Below are 8418 nucleotides of genomic sequence, written 5' to 3'. Positions count from 1 at the left end.
TTTTTCCAATCTTTTGGCTTAAAATTCATAGCAGGTGTTTGGACCAAAGAGATCTAAATTAGGAAGTTGAGAGTTGGGAAGTGGAAAGTAATAAACTCTACTCCAAGAGTTCACTAACTTTCCAAACTCCCACAAATTTTTAGAATTCACAACTACACTCCTTGTTCCAAACACCTCTCAAAGGTTTTACACAGTTAAAAAAGGACTATGTAGGGCGGGAAGAAGTTTCATTCAAAGCAATGCAAAATAATAATTGAATGTGCTTTCTCGTGTTTTACTGATCTTTTTTGTTTTATGGGAAGTACCAATCCAGCTAAGAGCCATTGCTAATAATGCAAACAGGCCATGGCTTGGACCAAAAAACCATATTTTTATTCTCATATAAATTTTCTTCTTTCTTTTATGTGTCTCTCAATCTGCAGACCCATCATCATAGCCATTCCTGCTTTGGTGGTGTAGTTTTTTTTTTCTTTAACCTGAGACTCTGGTTAAAGGCCACACAAAGTCACCACTTTTACTTTTCTTTATCCAACCAAAGATTTTGAAACAAAAGTCTCATCAAAGGAAGAAAACTTTGGCTTATTATAGGAATTAACAGCAAAGGAAAGAAAAGAAAAGAAAAGAAAAAGACAACTGGTTTGCATAATGTTGTGTTTTGTGTGTGTTGTTAAAAAGCAAAAATGGAAGGGGGGATTTGTTGAGTATTTGAAATCCCACTTTTTCCATAATTTGTTGGATTATTAGGGGAATGGGGTCATCGCTATTTTACTTTCTTTGTGTAAACACTTGAAATTAATTTCAATTCCAAGTGGGTCTCATTGGATACGTGTGTAACTGCTATTTCTGCACGAGTGACCAACTGCCATCTCCATTGTTTTCTAAACTAATGTTTGTTTTTTAGGATGTTTGAAATTAGAAGTTAAAAGGAAAAGAAAAATGTTCACTTTCGTATTTATGGGTTGATTGGATTGGAGGCATTGGGTGGGGTGGAGGGCATTTGTTTTACCCATGTAGTTGGACGATGTAGATTGGATCGACTTCGATTCTTCTCTTAGATGTTCTTAGAGTTATGCTAAAGTAAAATAAACAAAAATATTTATAAAATATAATAAAATATTATTGTACATTTATCTTGATCTATCATAAACTATAATATTTTGTTATATTTGTAAATATGAAAAGTTTTATACCAACAATTTACTTCCCCGTTAAAAACAAGATGATTAATATGATAAGAAATAGATATTAAAGATAACTCTTTACTTTTTTTCAACTTTTTCTTCTTTTCTTTCTTTCTTTTTCTACATAACTTAGGCCCAAAGATTTTCCCTCTCTTTTCTTTTTTTGACAATTATCAAAGCTGCTCTCCCTTTCTTTTATTCTAATCTTTCAACATTTATTTTTAAATTAAAAAATAATTAAAACATATAAGACACAAAAATAATCTTTTAATATATATATATATATATATATATATATATATATATATATATATATATATATATATATATATATATATATATATATATATATATATATATATATATATATATATATATTGTGTGTGTGTGTTTGACAGAGATTTCGAATTCTGTTTTTAAAAATTATTTTTGGGTTCTGTGATTCAAACATCTTAAATTTGAAAATAACTTATTTATATTAATTTGAATTTTACATTTTAAAAAGCATAATTATATTTAATACATATAGATATTTAGAAATACAACATGTATTGTCATAAACTCGACTCTTTTTTTTTTCAAAAAGAAAACTCAATTTATTTTGTTTATATAATATATATTATGCAATGTATTATAAGTTATATAATAATACAAAAGAATAATTATATAAAAAAATTTCGTTAAATTACAAATTTGGCTCCTATAATTTTAAAATGATAAAATTTAGTTTTTATAGTTTACAACTGCCATTTAGTCCTTTTGATTTGATAAAATCATAGAAAATAGTCTCACTCGCAGGGACTATTTACGATCGAGACTATTTATGAAAGTTCTCAAATCATAAGGACTATATATGAGTTTTATCAAACTATATAAGCTAAACTCTAACTCTTTCCAAACATTATGGATTAAAATTGTAAGCATAAAGTCGAGGGGTTGAGTATATTAAACCCGTTGATGATTAGAACAAAAGTCTTCAACTACATATATATATATATATATACTCAACTCAACATATATTTATCATGCTACCTTGTATTAAAACTTGTAATATTGCTTACTAAGTTTAACTAAAAAAGAAGTTGTAATATTGTGATATTAAAAGTTAAAAAAGGTTTCCAAACCCACCCCATGAAGCATAAATATGTAGACATTTCAACAACCACTACATAACAAAGAAGAAGAAGAGAAAGGGATTAGATTTTGTGTCAACAAAAAGATTTGAAAAGACTCCAACATCAAAACACTTCTCATATTCTCAATCTCAAAACAAATTAAAAAAAAAAAAGAGAGAGAGAGAGAGAGTGGAAAAATGTAAAAAGATATTTCTTGAAAGCTCCTTTTTAGGTTAAATTAGTCAACCCTTAAAGACATAAAAAATCATATAATAAAGGAGTTGGTTGTTTACAGGTTGGATTTGGATTTGGATTTGGATACCCAATTCCCAAATTCCAAAGTCGCTGTTTTTTATTGGGTTTCATAATTATTAATAATATCTAAGACTGACCTTAATTAACAAAATAAAATAAAATAAAATAAAATGAAACATATTTACCATCTACGGATTCAATTCGATTAACCATTATTTTATTTCTTTTTGTCGCATTTACATTGTTGTTATTGAAGTCAATACATTTGATGTTCTAAAAAATAAAATGTAACACTATATTAAAAAATGACTTTTCTTTAAAAAAAAAAAAAGTTAAAAAGAAAAAATGTAATATACTTATTTTGCTTTGTCGGTTTTTTCACTTTTTATAATTATCCTAAAAAATAATATCCATTCATTGATTTTTTTTTTTGGGTTAAATTATTAATAAAGGTAAGGAACTTTTGTTTTGTTTTAGAATAAAATTTTAAATAAAATGAAATTTGGATTGGTGAATAGGAGAAACTTTATTTTAGAAAATAATAAAAAATTTAAATGGAATTGAGAAAATAGATGAGATTAGACATTATAATTAACCAGCTTTTATTATTATTATTGTTGTTGTTGAAGTGAGATTGGGCAATCTGGGCTTTGAATTAGCTATAAGAGCCCAGAAACTTTGTGGGCCGAAAGTAGGACTTTTGGCCCAGTTGATAAGCCTCGTTATTTGGTCCCAATATAGCCGATTGCTTTCCCGCTGTATTTAGGGCCGTCTCACCCATTACAATACAGGGCTACTAATGTAAATTAACATTTTGGGTCATTTTCGTAATAAAACATATATACATCTTCTCTTGTTGATGCCAAATAGCAAAATGACAAAATATTTACAAAAATATTATTCACTGGTTTACTGATTTTTTTACGACTATTTACACTCCATTAGAAAAAATTATTGATTACAAAATTCATTACATTTGATTTTTATATTCAATTGTGAATATTTTGTTAATTTTCCATTATTTTTAAATGTCAAGTATGCTCATTAGTGACTATAGTAAATATCGATGATAGTAATTGATAACAAAACTCTCAAATTCAAGGCTACCACAATGATAGTACCTTATATGAACTTTGATCAATTACTATTGTCGATAGTTGCTATCAACATCAAAAAATCTAGAATAATCACTTGCAATAGTTGTTATATGCGATGACAACTTTATAGCAATTACGAGTGATAGCAACTTATAATATTTATCAATGGTAATTGCTCTGGTTGATCTAGTTGCAATTGTTGATAACTTTTAGTTTGAAAAAATCGAGAAGAAGCATCTAAAATGGTGGCTAGACATGAGTTTTTTAGTTTTTCTACTAATTCTTGTGTTATATATGTAATTTTTTTATTACTGTAATATATATTTTACTATTTTTTTGGCATAAATATTATAAATGGTGCTAATCAAAATATAGATATTTTACCTAATTTTAGAACTTTAATAACAATGAACTAATCTTAGACTACTTTTTAGAAAGGTTTTAAATATGAATATACAACTTAAAAGATAGTTGAGTAAAGTCGTTTTAGATACATTATCTATATGAATTTACAAATATATATATATATATATATATATCCATTTCACGGTCTCTAATCTTGACATCACTTATAAAATAAAAGTTTTGCATATGAAACTAACTAGTAATTAAAGCCCTCCCATGAAAACAAAATTAATATATCAGAAATCTTTCAGAACTTTTCATCATTATTAATCATAATAGCAATTACAAAATCACAAGGTCTTTTATTATCAGCCTCCATTACTCATAATCATATAGGACTAGCTCACATCTTTAAAACTCCCATAAACCACCTTGAAAAATATTGCCAAATTATTAGTTTACTAATTAATGCATGCAATACAATACAGAAATTAATTTAGTAATAGTTTTTTAGCCTAAAAAATATTTGTATAGATTTAGTAGACTTAGTGATTCGGGTAGCATGTGTTCTAGGCTTGTCTGCAAAACTCTCAAACACTTTGAAATTTATGTTTGTAACTCAATATCATGTAATATTAATATGGTGTTGAGTTGAACATAATGATATTACATACCTCTATTAGTTTGATATGTTACCTTGTTTGTTCCCTTTAAATATAGATTTCTTACGTTTTGACTTTGTATTAGTAAAAAAAGATCGATATTAAGTATATGGCACATGCAAGATTTTATTACCTCATTTAGGGGTTGAGATGCATGCTCGCTCCTTGACTCGGTTATGATAGTCTTGAGATCTTCTCCAAAATCTTTCGACACACGAGCCCATTTAGACCATGCGAATTTCGCGTTGTTGGTTTTCATTTTGCCCATAACACTTACTAATGTAAAGAGGCAAGTATTTTACACCCCATACCAAATGATGTGGTTGGGGTAAACAACACAATTCACGATAAAAATCTCAAACAAAATCATGATACTGTAGAAGGGGAAAGGGATTTTGGGAGAAGTAAAAATCTGTATATAAATGACCAGAGAAATCATTCATAATAATCCGCAGAGAATATATTATATACATAGGAAATTGCAACAACAGAGAAAGAGAGAGAGAGAGAGATATGAAAATTACAAAATTACAAAATTACAAAATTAAAATAATTACTTTTCAATGATTATCCATTACGGTTTGGTTTGTTAGCAGTGTGATAGACACAACTGAAACGTTTGAAACCCTACATTCTTAAAAACAAAGCAAAGATATTGTCCCTTTATTTATTTGTATATAAAAATGGTATGTTTGTTTGTTTAAATAATTGAAGCAATGTAAATGATCAAAATGGTGGAAAAATTGGCGACTGTTTTACGCATCGAGGAATATTGCAGATTAAAAGGGTTAGCTTATTTATCTCTAGCTTGTGGATGTGGAAACATATATTCAATTGGAAGTATAGTTTATATATATATGTGTGTGTGTGTATGTATGTATGTAATATGTGCCTGCAATTTGATTTAAGTTTAAGTTTAGTTTTATCATTTAATTAATCTCTCTAATGGGGTTGATGGAGATCTAATCGATCGTATGAATATTGGCTTCTCAATATTCTTTTTGTGTTACATTAAATATGTTTCTAACTTCCATTTCACATCATAATCATCATCATCATATGACACAACACCTTTGATTTTAGTTGGTCCTGACATTATGATTAATGGACCTGTCTTTTATTTATTTGATGTATTTGATACAATGTGGTGGTTTTTATTATATAACAAGATGCATGCGAGAGAGAATTTGATATTCATTTTATAAGAGTAAAACCATTGCGGTGAGAATTTGATCTTTATAAGAATAATACATTTTCTTGCTTGTTTGTATACAATAATTTAGTTAGATGCAAGGTGTGTGTTAATTTATTAGGTTGTAACGAAGAAAGTTTCATATGAAGTAATAACCCTATATGGTGTGAGAGGTTTTAAGTGGTTTAAGAAAAATACTATAAAACAAAAAGTTTGTTGAAATTGTTTATAAGATATATAACAATATTTTTTTTTTTTTTAAGATGAGTGGTGTGTTTGGATTAACTTCTAAAGTGTTTAAATTTGAAAAAGAAAAATCATTTTAAAAAAAATTTAAGGTGTTTGGTAAATTTTTAAAATTATGTATTTTTAAAAAATGAGATTGAAAAGTAATTTATTTTAAAGAGAACACTTAGAATCAAATTTTGAAAAAAATATGTTTGCTAGTGATTGACCGAGAATCTATGAATTTTTTCATGGTTATATTAAAATTACTAAAACACGTCTCATAATATTTCATTCTCTCTCATTTTTCTCCCACATTTTTAACCTAACCAAATGATTTTTTTTGTTGTGAAATTTCTTTAGAAAGAATCATCAAACAAAAATAATTAATTAAAAAAATTGTTTAGTTTTAACTTTAATAATTTCAATTTTCTAAAAAAAAAATCAACAGTTTCAAGAATTAAATTTAAAGTACAGTTTTTTTCTTAAAAAAAAGTTAAAATATACGAATTTCTTTGTAAAATTAATTCATAATGATTAATAGTCATTTATGGTAATTTGAATTATATATAACATTTTTGGTATATGACAAACCAAACAAAATTGTATATATAAATATTTATAAAAATATCTAATCAATCGTATAAGGGTTTAAATTTTAAACTTATTTTAACCTAAACCCTCTTCTTGATAAACATTTTTCTGGATGTCATTTTACTAAATTTCCATCTCTTTTTATAAAAGGAAAATTAGTTTTAAAATTTTTTAATTTTGCAACCTTTGTAAATCATGTTATTGTAAAGATAGAAATTTTTTTTATTAAAATATGAATACACAAAAATAGTTTAGGAAGGAAATGAAGAAATAATATTACCGATATATTTGGATTTTAAGATTTCAAAAGGGTTTAAATAAAAAATCATTTAAAAAATAGTAAAAAAATTTACAATTATAAAATTTATGTCACTGTATATTTTATTACAAAAGTAGTAAATTAAAAACCTAATAATCATCTAATAGTATTAATTATTTGTCATACTTGTCATATTCACATTTACAAAAGTGAAATTGTATTGGGTGGCACAATAAAAATCCAATTTAGCAATATTAGCATTAACATTTTCAATTTTGCAAATATAGCAACTTTTTAATTTTGGTTGATATTTCTTATTTTATTCTTTTTATTATTCCAAGATTGCCCTTATTTGGTGTTTTCTCTTCCTCTTTCATTTTTCTTTATTGTTCTCCTTCATTTTTCGTTTTCTTTTTCTCTTCTCTATCGTTCTTCTTCACCATTTCTCCTATTCACCTATTTCTCTTCTCCTCGTCTTCTTCTGCCTCTTCTCCACTGTTCTTCTCCACCGTCCTTCTCTTCTCTCTTCAGTTTCATTCTTTTAGATTTCTCCCTCTTCGTCGGCTTCTCTTTTTTTTTATCATCTTCTCCTCGTCTTCTTCTCTTATTCTCCTCATTTTTTCTTCAGGGAAAACAAGAATTATGTATGTATTTCTTCCTCTTTTTTGAAGCTCTAATATTATTTCTGTAAATTGCTCATATATTATTTATTAAAATTAGGGCTACGATTAATTCTTCCTCATCTCTTTTATTTGTTCATTATATCTTTTATCGAAAGGAACTTTGTAGATCAGTTTGGTTTTATTTAGTTACGTTCGATTCTGTTTTTTTTTTTTTTAATTTGTATCAGTTTTTTATATCAACGGTATGATATACTTATATTATATGTATTACTTGATTGATATACTTACTACGTGGTTTTTATTTTTTTCAAAATTGTTGCAGTTCATTGTAGTTATGGTTAAATTGGCAGTAATTGTTTTTCAAAGTGGTCAATGGGATGAGCAACATTACTACGTGGATTACAAAACAAATTGCGTTTTGGTTGATGGAGCGATATCATCGTTTGATTCTTTTGTGAACTTGATTCATACTGAAATTCAGGTTGAGTCATGTATTGAACTTTCAGTTTTAATTTGTTGACTATAGGGGATAATGATGTTCAACATGTTATTAAGATTGTAAACACACCATAACAAATGTATCGACAATACATAAAGTGTATCATGCTTAGTGCATCAGGTGTATTTAATTAATTAAGTGTATCAACAGTGTGTATCAACAACATATCAAGTGTTTCAAACTAATAATATGTATCAAAGAAGTTTTGCAAGTGATTAAGTGTATTACATCTATCAAATGTATTAGCAAACAAACAAGTGTATCAACGATATATAAAGTGTATCATTCTTAGCGCATCAAGTGTATTTAATTAATTAAGTGTATCAATAGTTAAGCAAGTGTATCAACAACATATCAAGTGTTTCAAACTA

Source organism: Cucumis melo, chromosome 7 (genome assembly GCF_025177605.1).
Source record: "Cucumis melo cultivar AY chromosome 7, USDA_Cmelo_AY_1.0, whole genome shotgun sequence".
NCBI lineage: Eukaryota > Viridiplantae > Streptophyta > Magnoliopsida > Cucurbitales > Cucurbitaceae > Cucumis > Cucumis melo.
The sequence above is the reverse complement of the archived record's forward strand: the minus strand, read 5'-3'. Positions refer to the sequence as shown.